This window comes from Oculina patagonica, chromosome 10 (assembly GCF_052425735.1).
Source record: "Oculina patagonica isolate OP01 chromosome 10, crgOcupat, whole genome shotgun sequence".
NCBI classification, from domain to species: Eukaryota; Metazoa; Cnidaria; class Anthozoa; order Scleractinia; family Oculinidae; genus Oculina; species Oculina patagonica.
Genome location: NC_135767.1, coordinates 6,822,241 through 6,831,317, shown reverse-complemented (window position 1 = coordinate 6,831,317; position 9,077 = coordinate 6,822,241). Strand labels below are relative to the sequence as shown.

At 35.9% G+C, this 9,077-nt stretch overlaps 1 long non-coding RNA gene across 1 annotated transcript; it reads right to left on the bottom strand.

The window, feature by feature from the left end:
• Positions 1–2,024: 2,024 nt before the first annotated feature.
• On the bottom strand, positions 2,025–5,096 carry LOC144628420 (uncharacterized). The gene is made up of 3 exons (XR_013566246.1): positions 4,776–5,096; positions 4,224–4,274; positions 2,025–2,711 (listed from the first exon to the last, which is right to left on the bottom strand). It is a non-coding gene; the product is annotated as an uncharacterized LOC144628420 (long non-coding RNA).
• Positions 5,097–9,077: the final 3,981 nt, after the last annotated feature.

Sequence of the window (9,077 nt, the reverse complement as noted above, 5' to 3'; positions counted from 1 at the left end):
TTCTCGAAGTCCAAGAAAGTTAAACCTTTCCCAATTTAATATCAAGACGCCTAGGTGGTCTGCGCTTTGTTTCTTCAATCTTAGCAAAACTGATATTTTCGTTATTTCAACCAAAATTGGAAAAGAAAATTGAAGGAAAATGCGCTTTCTTAGAAGCTCCTTAGAAATTCCGAATTATTTACTGAACGGTCGAGTTCGTGTTTAAGTTCGTCCAGCGGCTTGCATGTGTTCGTTTTCATTTCGAATATAAGTTGACCAAGGAAAGACAAGATGGAATTCATTTTACTGATATTATGAGCCATCAACATGTAAAAACAAGTTGAAGAATTAAAAATATATATATGCTTTTTCAGAATCTCCCTAGAGATTATACCTTTCCTCGGTTTTTCTTGTCTGTTAATTAAAAGTCGATCAAAGTTTTACGTGCTTCCATTTGACGTTAAGATGGCTTCAACTGGATACACTCCAGATTTCTTGACTTGACGAAATTCGTCTTAACGAAGTTGATTGAAGTGCGAACAATGCGAATCGCGCTTTGTGTTCCATTTTAAGCGTCTTTACAAGGGTTAAAGGTTGTTTTTTAATTTTACTTTTTCTATTTTTAACTTAAAAAGGATTGGACATTTGTAGCAAAATGCTTATGACAATGCTTATCATTTCCGAAGTAATGAAATTCAAATGAATATAAGAATTCGGTTTGCCTGGGGTTGACTGATAACTGGGAAATATCCAAAAGCTTAAGTGAGAACTGATACTAAAAAGACGGGAAATTTTAAGGATAACAATGACTGAGTCTCGATCTCATCTTCCCTATTGACATCAGTTAAAAAACACAACTTTCGCCATTCATAGTGTCGGGATCCGATCTAAAGGCTCTTAGGGAACAGGCAGTTTTCAGTGGCTTAAATTTTGTTGAACAAATTATAGCCATCTTTATTTTTTTATTATTTTCGTTCTGTCGAATTATACGCTTTGGTTTCTCAGTTACATACATTAGATTTCGACTAAATTAAATTAAAACATTGATGTAATCGTTTTCCTTATCAGGAATTGAAATTGAAATTTCCGTAATCTCATCAAAGACCAGCGTATTTCGAGTGGTTAAGTTTATACCCTTTTATTTTCAAGGTGTCTGGGAATCACCATGTCCGAGTGATTCAGTAGGCAATCTTTTTCACACTGGAAGCAATCAGAAAATTTCTGGTCAACTTTACACAAGCATTTTCTTGGAAAATTAAAATAATTACTAAACCGTTGAGTTTTTCTTTTAGTTCGTTCAGCTTACATGTGTTCGTTTGTAACTTCGAATAGGTTGACCAAGGAAAGACGTTATGGAATTTATTTGTTCCTATACTGATAAACAATGTCCCAAGCAAGTTGAAGAAAATGCACTTGCTCAGAATCTCCTTAGAGATTCCACCTTTCCATCGGTTTCCTTGTCTGTTGATTAATGACGATCAAAAATAAGCTTGTCCTGCTTTCGTTTGCTCTTAACTTGTCTTTATACACTCCAGATTTTCCTCACGTGCTTTTATCTCGACGAAATCAATTGACTCAATTGATTCTAAAATGAATAGCTCCTTGTTTTGAATTTTTATGAGACTTCACAGCACTTCATCGTTTCGATGGTGGTGAATTCCTAATTTTTTCCATCGCTTCCGATCTAATAATTTCCACATTATATACAGTACGGTTCCCCTAGGATTGAGTGATAAAATGTAAATAGCTAATATATAGATTTAGGCAAGCCTAAAAGCGGAGCTCCCCAGTTATTTCACCTTTATAATTTTTTAGACTGATTTTTATATTCATGTTATTTTCTTTATATATGATATCAAGAGAGGATGATGATATGTATCCCTTTTTACCATGAACAACACCAAATAAGAGTTAAAAAATTGATCAATCAACAATATCATTAGTAGTCTACGCATAACCTTCTAAAGATATACTCGCAACTCTCAAAGTTAACCAAGAACAAAGAAAGGTTTGCTCTTGAAAATATCCATACCCTCATCATAACTGGTATGTTACAGCTGCACATAGCATACAACTGGAAAGTTTTGCATGTTGCTTACCCACCCCCCCCCCCCCAAATAGGGGGCCTATACGATGGAATGGTGACGATGACAGTCTTATTATTGCCTAACACCAAAAATAACAGCTTTCTGCTAGCAAACTGGAGTAAAAGGTAGTGGCAAGCAAAATATTGATATTCTGTCATTCTGCCAAATAGGGTCCCCCAAAACGATAACACCTTTTTCCTTTATATGAGTCCCTTTGCCCTTTGCCTTACTACATGTAAACTTAGCAAAAATTCTGGAGAGGCATAAATACTGTTTGTTAGTTCTAAACTCAGGTATAGATTGCTTGGCAAAAATTTTACCATGCCATTTTACCATGCATTAAGAGATTGATGAAATGTGTATCTCATTATCATAATTACTGTTCTTTGTAGTGTGGGCACTGGGAATCAAATGTTTAGGTAGCAGGATGATTTTTTATGTACATGATTGTACCTTATCTGGCTTTATTTCATTAACTTTAAAATTACACCTGTCCTTATATATAAATTGTATTCTACACACAGTACATGTACACAAGTGTTATTTGTACATGCAATGAAGAATATATAAATATAATAATCTGATTGTTCATTTATCTCTTTCTGTGTCTGCAACTCTGTGGAAATTCTGCTACTCGTGTTGACCCTGAAAAAGGCAAAAAAGACATAAGATTTGTTGATGATCATTCAATGGCATCAAATGAATGTTTATAATTTTAAATTAGCTTAAATTGTTTAGAACACTCTGCAGATACATAAAAAAAGAGAGATATTTTTCCAATTTTTGCCTGGGCCAGGGACTGTGTTGGGGGATACCGTACTAAATGATCTAATAAACGCCCGGGGCGTCTATTAAATTTTAGGGGTCATAGGGAAGGCATTAAATAGATATAAGGCGTTAACAAGAGAGAGGTGTTTATTTCACTTTAACTGCAACAACGTCAACAAAACAAATAGGATGCATAGTTTACTCGCGGAGAGAGATACAAAACAGAGTTGGTGTGTAGCAGACTAATCTAATCTGCGCTAATGCAAAGCCTAGAGATGTCGTTCATAGTTCGATATGGACGTTTTCATCGTCATCGGGGTCAACCATGTTGGCGTTGTTGGCCTCTTCGATGTCCGAGTCAAGCAAGAAACTAACTATATTGCGTGATTTTACTCTATGGAGCATTTCCTTGGTTTTTTAGATGATTCTTGGAGGGGGGCGTCTACTAGACACGGGGCGTTTATAAGAGGGGGGCGTCTAATACAAACTTTACACTTCAGGGGAGGCGTTTATTAGATACAAGGCATTTATTTGAGAGTGGGCGTTTACTAGATCATTTACGGTATGTTCAGAACCAAAAAAATCCTTTGACCTACTGAAAGCATAAATAGTGCTATCAATAAGACCTGGCACATGAATGAGCTTTGGTGGGTGTTTCGGGGTGAATCACTGGCTAAAATTCATGATTTCCCTATTAAATGAGGTGTCTTAAGACTCTTATATTGCTCTCTGACAGGTGCTGTTGAAAGCACTGTGATTAATTCCATGAAAGCTTACATATTCTCCCCTTTCTTAGCGATGTAGCTAAGAAAACACTACGCTGGCTCATCAACAAGCCCAACTGGCTTTTCTGGCCTTAGCAGCTCTAAAAGTTTACTAACTCTTTGTTTTCATGTGAAATTTCAGCTGAGTTAAAATTCTATTTCTATATTCGCCTAGTACCACAACAAGACAATTTATGTCAAGTTAGGGTTTGAGCTTACATGTAGATATTAAGGTTAGCTATTAACAAGCGGAATTTGAACAGGTCAATTTGCACTTCTCCCACAAAATAATTACAAGTATTCCAGTAAATTGTTGGGTTTTTTGCCCTCCTATCCCTCCCCCATCCCCTCTTTTCTTGAACAATGAAAACATTACATTTTGTATGTTTATTTACATGTGCTGTTACATGTAAGTTGTGTATATTAAATTCCTCAATAGAACCACGATTTTAAGGAAACATAAACTTACCAAGCAGTTGAAACACCTATCATTTCTTAAACCCCAACATTTTACACTTAAAAAACAAGTTTCATGCACTGATGTAGATTCACAAAAACTAAACTCTGTTACAGAGCATTTAGAGAAATAAAGGTATATATAAACTGACACTAATCTAATGCTTACCTTCATCATCACAGACATAAACTGCACCCCTTGAATTCCTGTTTTCCCTCACTAAAAACAAAATGTACACCATATCAAAAACCCATAAAAGGTAGGGAAATCCTAATATAGCAAGTTTTAGAAATGCAACAGATTTGCTTATATAAAATTAATGATAAACTCAAACTGCCTCTTACAACCTCCATAAATACCTGTCACTCAATTAACCTCATAAACCTTGATGTACATTTAAATGTACATGTATTTTAAATTTGCTTTAAATGATATTCTCCTCATTGCAGACAGGCCCTTTTTAAACTTTTTTTTTATTTCAGGGTCAAAAACACAAATTTGCAAATGCACATGTAAATTTTGATCTTGTAGTGTAACTGGAAATTTGCTCTTTCCAACGTTTTAAAGTGCTGTGTTCCTCCTACTTCGGTGATTTAATTACGGTGATTTAGTTACACGAACGACTGAGTGCTAATACATTGAATGCTTGTTAATCTAAATAACAGAAACTTTTCTAATCTGTTAAAAAAGGAACATCAATAATACATAAGCTTAGCTTACCTTGGTTTCGTAAAGGGATTTTGTCTTTGACCGTCTTTGCTTTAAACTCAACAAGTAGCTTGGAAGATTTACGTCCATTTCGATCGGTCACAATCTGTTTTTCTTTGGCTGCTATCCCGGGATAAACGAGGAATACATCCAGAAATAATTTATCTGTAATAAACTGTCGTGTGCTTTTCAATTGCGGAGACTCTCGGTGATCGTGAACTCATTCGTACGCTTGGTAAATCGGCATGTTGTGAGTTTGTTTCCTGCCTTTTGACTCTGAACCATATTCAAAATTCTGCTGTTAACCTTGCTGTTTCACGAAAGTTTAGGTATAAACCAGGAGGGAGCGGTAAACTCGTCAGCTCGGTTGTCCCGAGGTCTTGGGCAATCGTGACGTCACGGCCATCGAAGCGTGGAAACGCTAAAAAATTTTCGAAAATGGCGGCGTAGCCAATGTAAGATAACACTGGTTCAAGCTGTTTTTCTACTCATTCCAGCTTCAAATGGTGTCGTGTTTCGGTCAACACATGTAGCTGTTTTCGTTCTTTCTTTAGAGGTAGGTGGAATTTAATTTTTACCATTAAATGATGCAAAAACTGCATTTCAAAGCATTTCGGGCCTAGCCTTGCGAGTGAAAATTGTGGAGGTAGATTCTAGTTATTCGCACGGTAAAATTCCTTTTTTTCTGTGATCGGTAACGTGAAGGGATGTAAAACTTGGTCTCAGAAAAGATTATACACACAAGAAAACATTGTACTTAAAAATAGCTCCGTATAATCAACAGTAAAAATGATCAGTCCATTTGGAGGTCGATCTTTGATCGTCTTGATGAACTTCTGCTCAAACTGTTCTGTAAAAACTTACAGAAAACAAGAATATTATCACAAATATGATTAAATAAGGGGGTCACAGGCTACTCATTTTTACTGGGAACTATTCAATGATTTTAATAAGCTTCTGAATTACTTATTTTGACTGTTGTGCTAAGCTTGCAAATTCCTAGTAGCTGCTTGAGTTAATATGATTTTCTTGAATTGTATTGCTGCTAAGTGTGGAAAATATAAGTTTAATATTTTGTCTGAAGTTTTATTTGGCCAGGTACTGACCTGGTGATCGACTTCATTGAATTAGTCCCACAAATGTTTGTGCATCCTTCTATTGCACATTGTACACTTCCTTCAAGGTATGATAATAGACCAAAAATTAATGTTTTCACCCAAATTAAATGTTTTAAATTGATGTTTTTCACAAATCTTTGGACAAATTTACATTGCATTAATTTACATCATGAGATCTAGACCTTCGACTATTTTTTGCAATAATGCTAACCTTCTTCTGCTCCTCCTACAGGACACGACATTCTTGGAGGATGTTCCCAGTTCCCTGTTCTCTTCACAGATAAAAAGCAAGGGAAAGTCAACTGGCAACCACATTTCCCTGATATGTTTCTTATCAACCCAGGGCTTGAGACTAACAGTAGCCAACTAGCCAAAGACTACTAAAATTTAGGTTTGGGCTACCAGGTTTAGCATTCCTACTAGCCATTTGGGTAGTGAAAAACTCGGAAAAGTCAACTGTTCTTGATAGAAATCAATATGTCTGAATAGTGAAAAATTACTTTTGGCTAGTAAAATCTGACATGTCACTAGCCAGTAAACCAGTGAGTTTAAAAGTTAGTGTCAAGCCCTAGGCCTGTCAACCTCAACATCTTCATCCAGTACATTCAACAATGCTTGCTGGAAAAGTTCAGATAATTTGATATTATGTATTAAAATGCTTGTCAATTATGTCTTGAAAGTAAATATGAAAATAATTTTGGAGTAAAGTTTCTGGTTTTACAAATATATTCAAAGCAAGATCACAGGTTTACCACCTGAGCAAGATAATTTCTTCCTCTTGTCCTGTTGCTCCAGGGGATCACTCCCTTCCAAGATCTATTGTTAAACATTTAAATATATTATCACTTTCTATGACATTCATGGATTAGAGCATTTTTCTAATTAAAAATATGTAACAGAATTTGCAACATTTGTTACCTTTGCCTTTCTTCTGTAGAAAAGTGGCTCTCGCTTGTAAATCGTTTGAAAAAGGCATTGACAGGCTTACACAGACTCCCCTATTGTGGTTTCACTTTAGCGATGCACAAGCCTTTAAAGTTTTGCTCTGACAAGTTTGTCTTTGAGTGATTTACCTCTTTTGTATGATAAAATCGGAGACGTTTTGTAAATTGTTTTCAGCAGTGGCTGATTTTGGATGAGACCCCAGTGTTGCATCAGTATTTGTGTAAAATGTTTAACCCCTGGGTGATACGTTGTCACAAAAGGCATTATTTTGCATTTATGTATCAGTCAATTCCAAGTGAGATCATGCCCCCCCCCCCCTTCCCGGCAAACCCCCGGGTATTTGACTTTTTTCAAAATGTCTGATCAAATTCCCCACTATGTGGGCCAGTTGCACGGTCACCCGGTCGGGGCTGAAATGTCATTGTGAAAACTGTATTAAAAATTACTCTCTCCAGTTTCACTGCAATGTTTTTGTCTCTTTTTCTGAGTTTGCAAAGTTTCTGCCATTTTCTTCCCTGGGCTTGTTTTCCCTTCAATGAAAGAAGTTATTTAATTATTGTGTTTTGTGGGCAATTACACATAAATACATACAAGGGACAGAAAGATTTTCAATGAGGGGAAAGAGTTGGCTGAGAACAAAGATTTTTATTTGCCTAAAATTATTATTATAATTATTATTATTATCGTATCTATAACAATATTCTTGATTTTGATTGGTTCTTCGTGTGCCTATTTGTTGCATAATCATATGGGTGTCCAATTACAGGTACCAATTTGAACAACTTCAAATTGGATACCCCCTATGGCATTCGCGCATCAATTACGTTTTGAAATAACTTGCCTGATTAATTTGAATTGTACACCACTCAGTCTAATTACTATTAGTTATCATCATTTTATTTTTTTGGCAGAGGGGGTGGGGGGCATGGTAGAATGAGCACCTTACCCCCACAAAATGGGACACCCCAGGGATTTGTGAGTTTGTTTGAGTATAAAATTATATTAACAGCAATGATAATGATACAAATTTAATTGTACCCCACTAACCTTAGCATCATTGTTATGTAGATACTGTATTTTTTTCAGTTGGTTGACTAGTTTGCCTTTCTTTTTGTTTATGGCCATCCTTTTTTGAATTAGTTTGCATTACAATAATGCCTGGGCAATAACATATCCATGGGTATAAACAAATGTGCATAAAAATGATGAAAACATGCACATTTTTATTGTAGTATGTAGTTGGAAAGGCCCCAGGCATAATAAATCTGCATTACAAGAATTGTTGATAATTTCCCAAGGAATGAAAGAAGTTACAAAGTGGGTCAAATCCTAATAAAGTCTCAAGTATGGATGTGAAATGACCAAAACAGATATGTTTACATCCAAGTATTCTGACAAGCAGCTAATTCTGTCTTCTACCTCTATCTGCTGTTATGCACCTTCTAAATGGGTTTGCTGTAAAATATTCAAGTTAAACCAAGGTTTGCCTAAATCGTGTTAAATTATTTAGGGCCGGCCTTCAATATACTTGTCATTTCGGTCAAAAAATATATTTGAAGTTTGCAGCCGAGATGAACTGAACGATGCGGACGCCCGAGGAAACAGCTTGAGAACAATTTTTAATAAACAGGACGAATTTTGGTCTAAAACCATGTCCATGTGTTAGTAGCCTTTAAGAATTGCAAATGGTGCTTCTATTTCTGAAGCTACTTTCTGAAAAATTGGCTCTGGGAGCAATTCTGTCGTTAACTATACGGCTGCACCAGCTTAAACGAGTACGGTGGCTTATCGATCTCCCACATGCATGGTATGGATAGTTGGATACTATATCTTATAAAAAAGTTTTATTGGTTAAATCACTTACCAGTTCAACATATTGGATCTTTTAGGTTCTTCCTGATCTTGTGAAAACTTCCTACGTCTCTTTATAAAGTCGATCGATGTCTTTTTGTAAATATATTTGTTTTCGAGGGAAGCTCGCGTCAGCCTCCCGCAATAATTTGATTTTCCTCGCCGAGTACGGTGGATTTACTTTTTTTAGATTATTGTAAGGATTTTTTAGAAATATTGGACAAATCACAACGGCAAATGTAGACTTAACAAGCCGTGTTTTGGCTTATGGGTTTGCATTATAAGCGCTTTCATCATTTTTGTGCCTATTTCTTCATTTGCTTTTTCGCGGCAATCACGCAAACTACGCAGCCATTACCCCCAGTGAGCTGTGATTAAAGTCACTGATCATTTTAAGAAA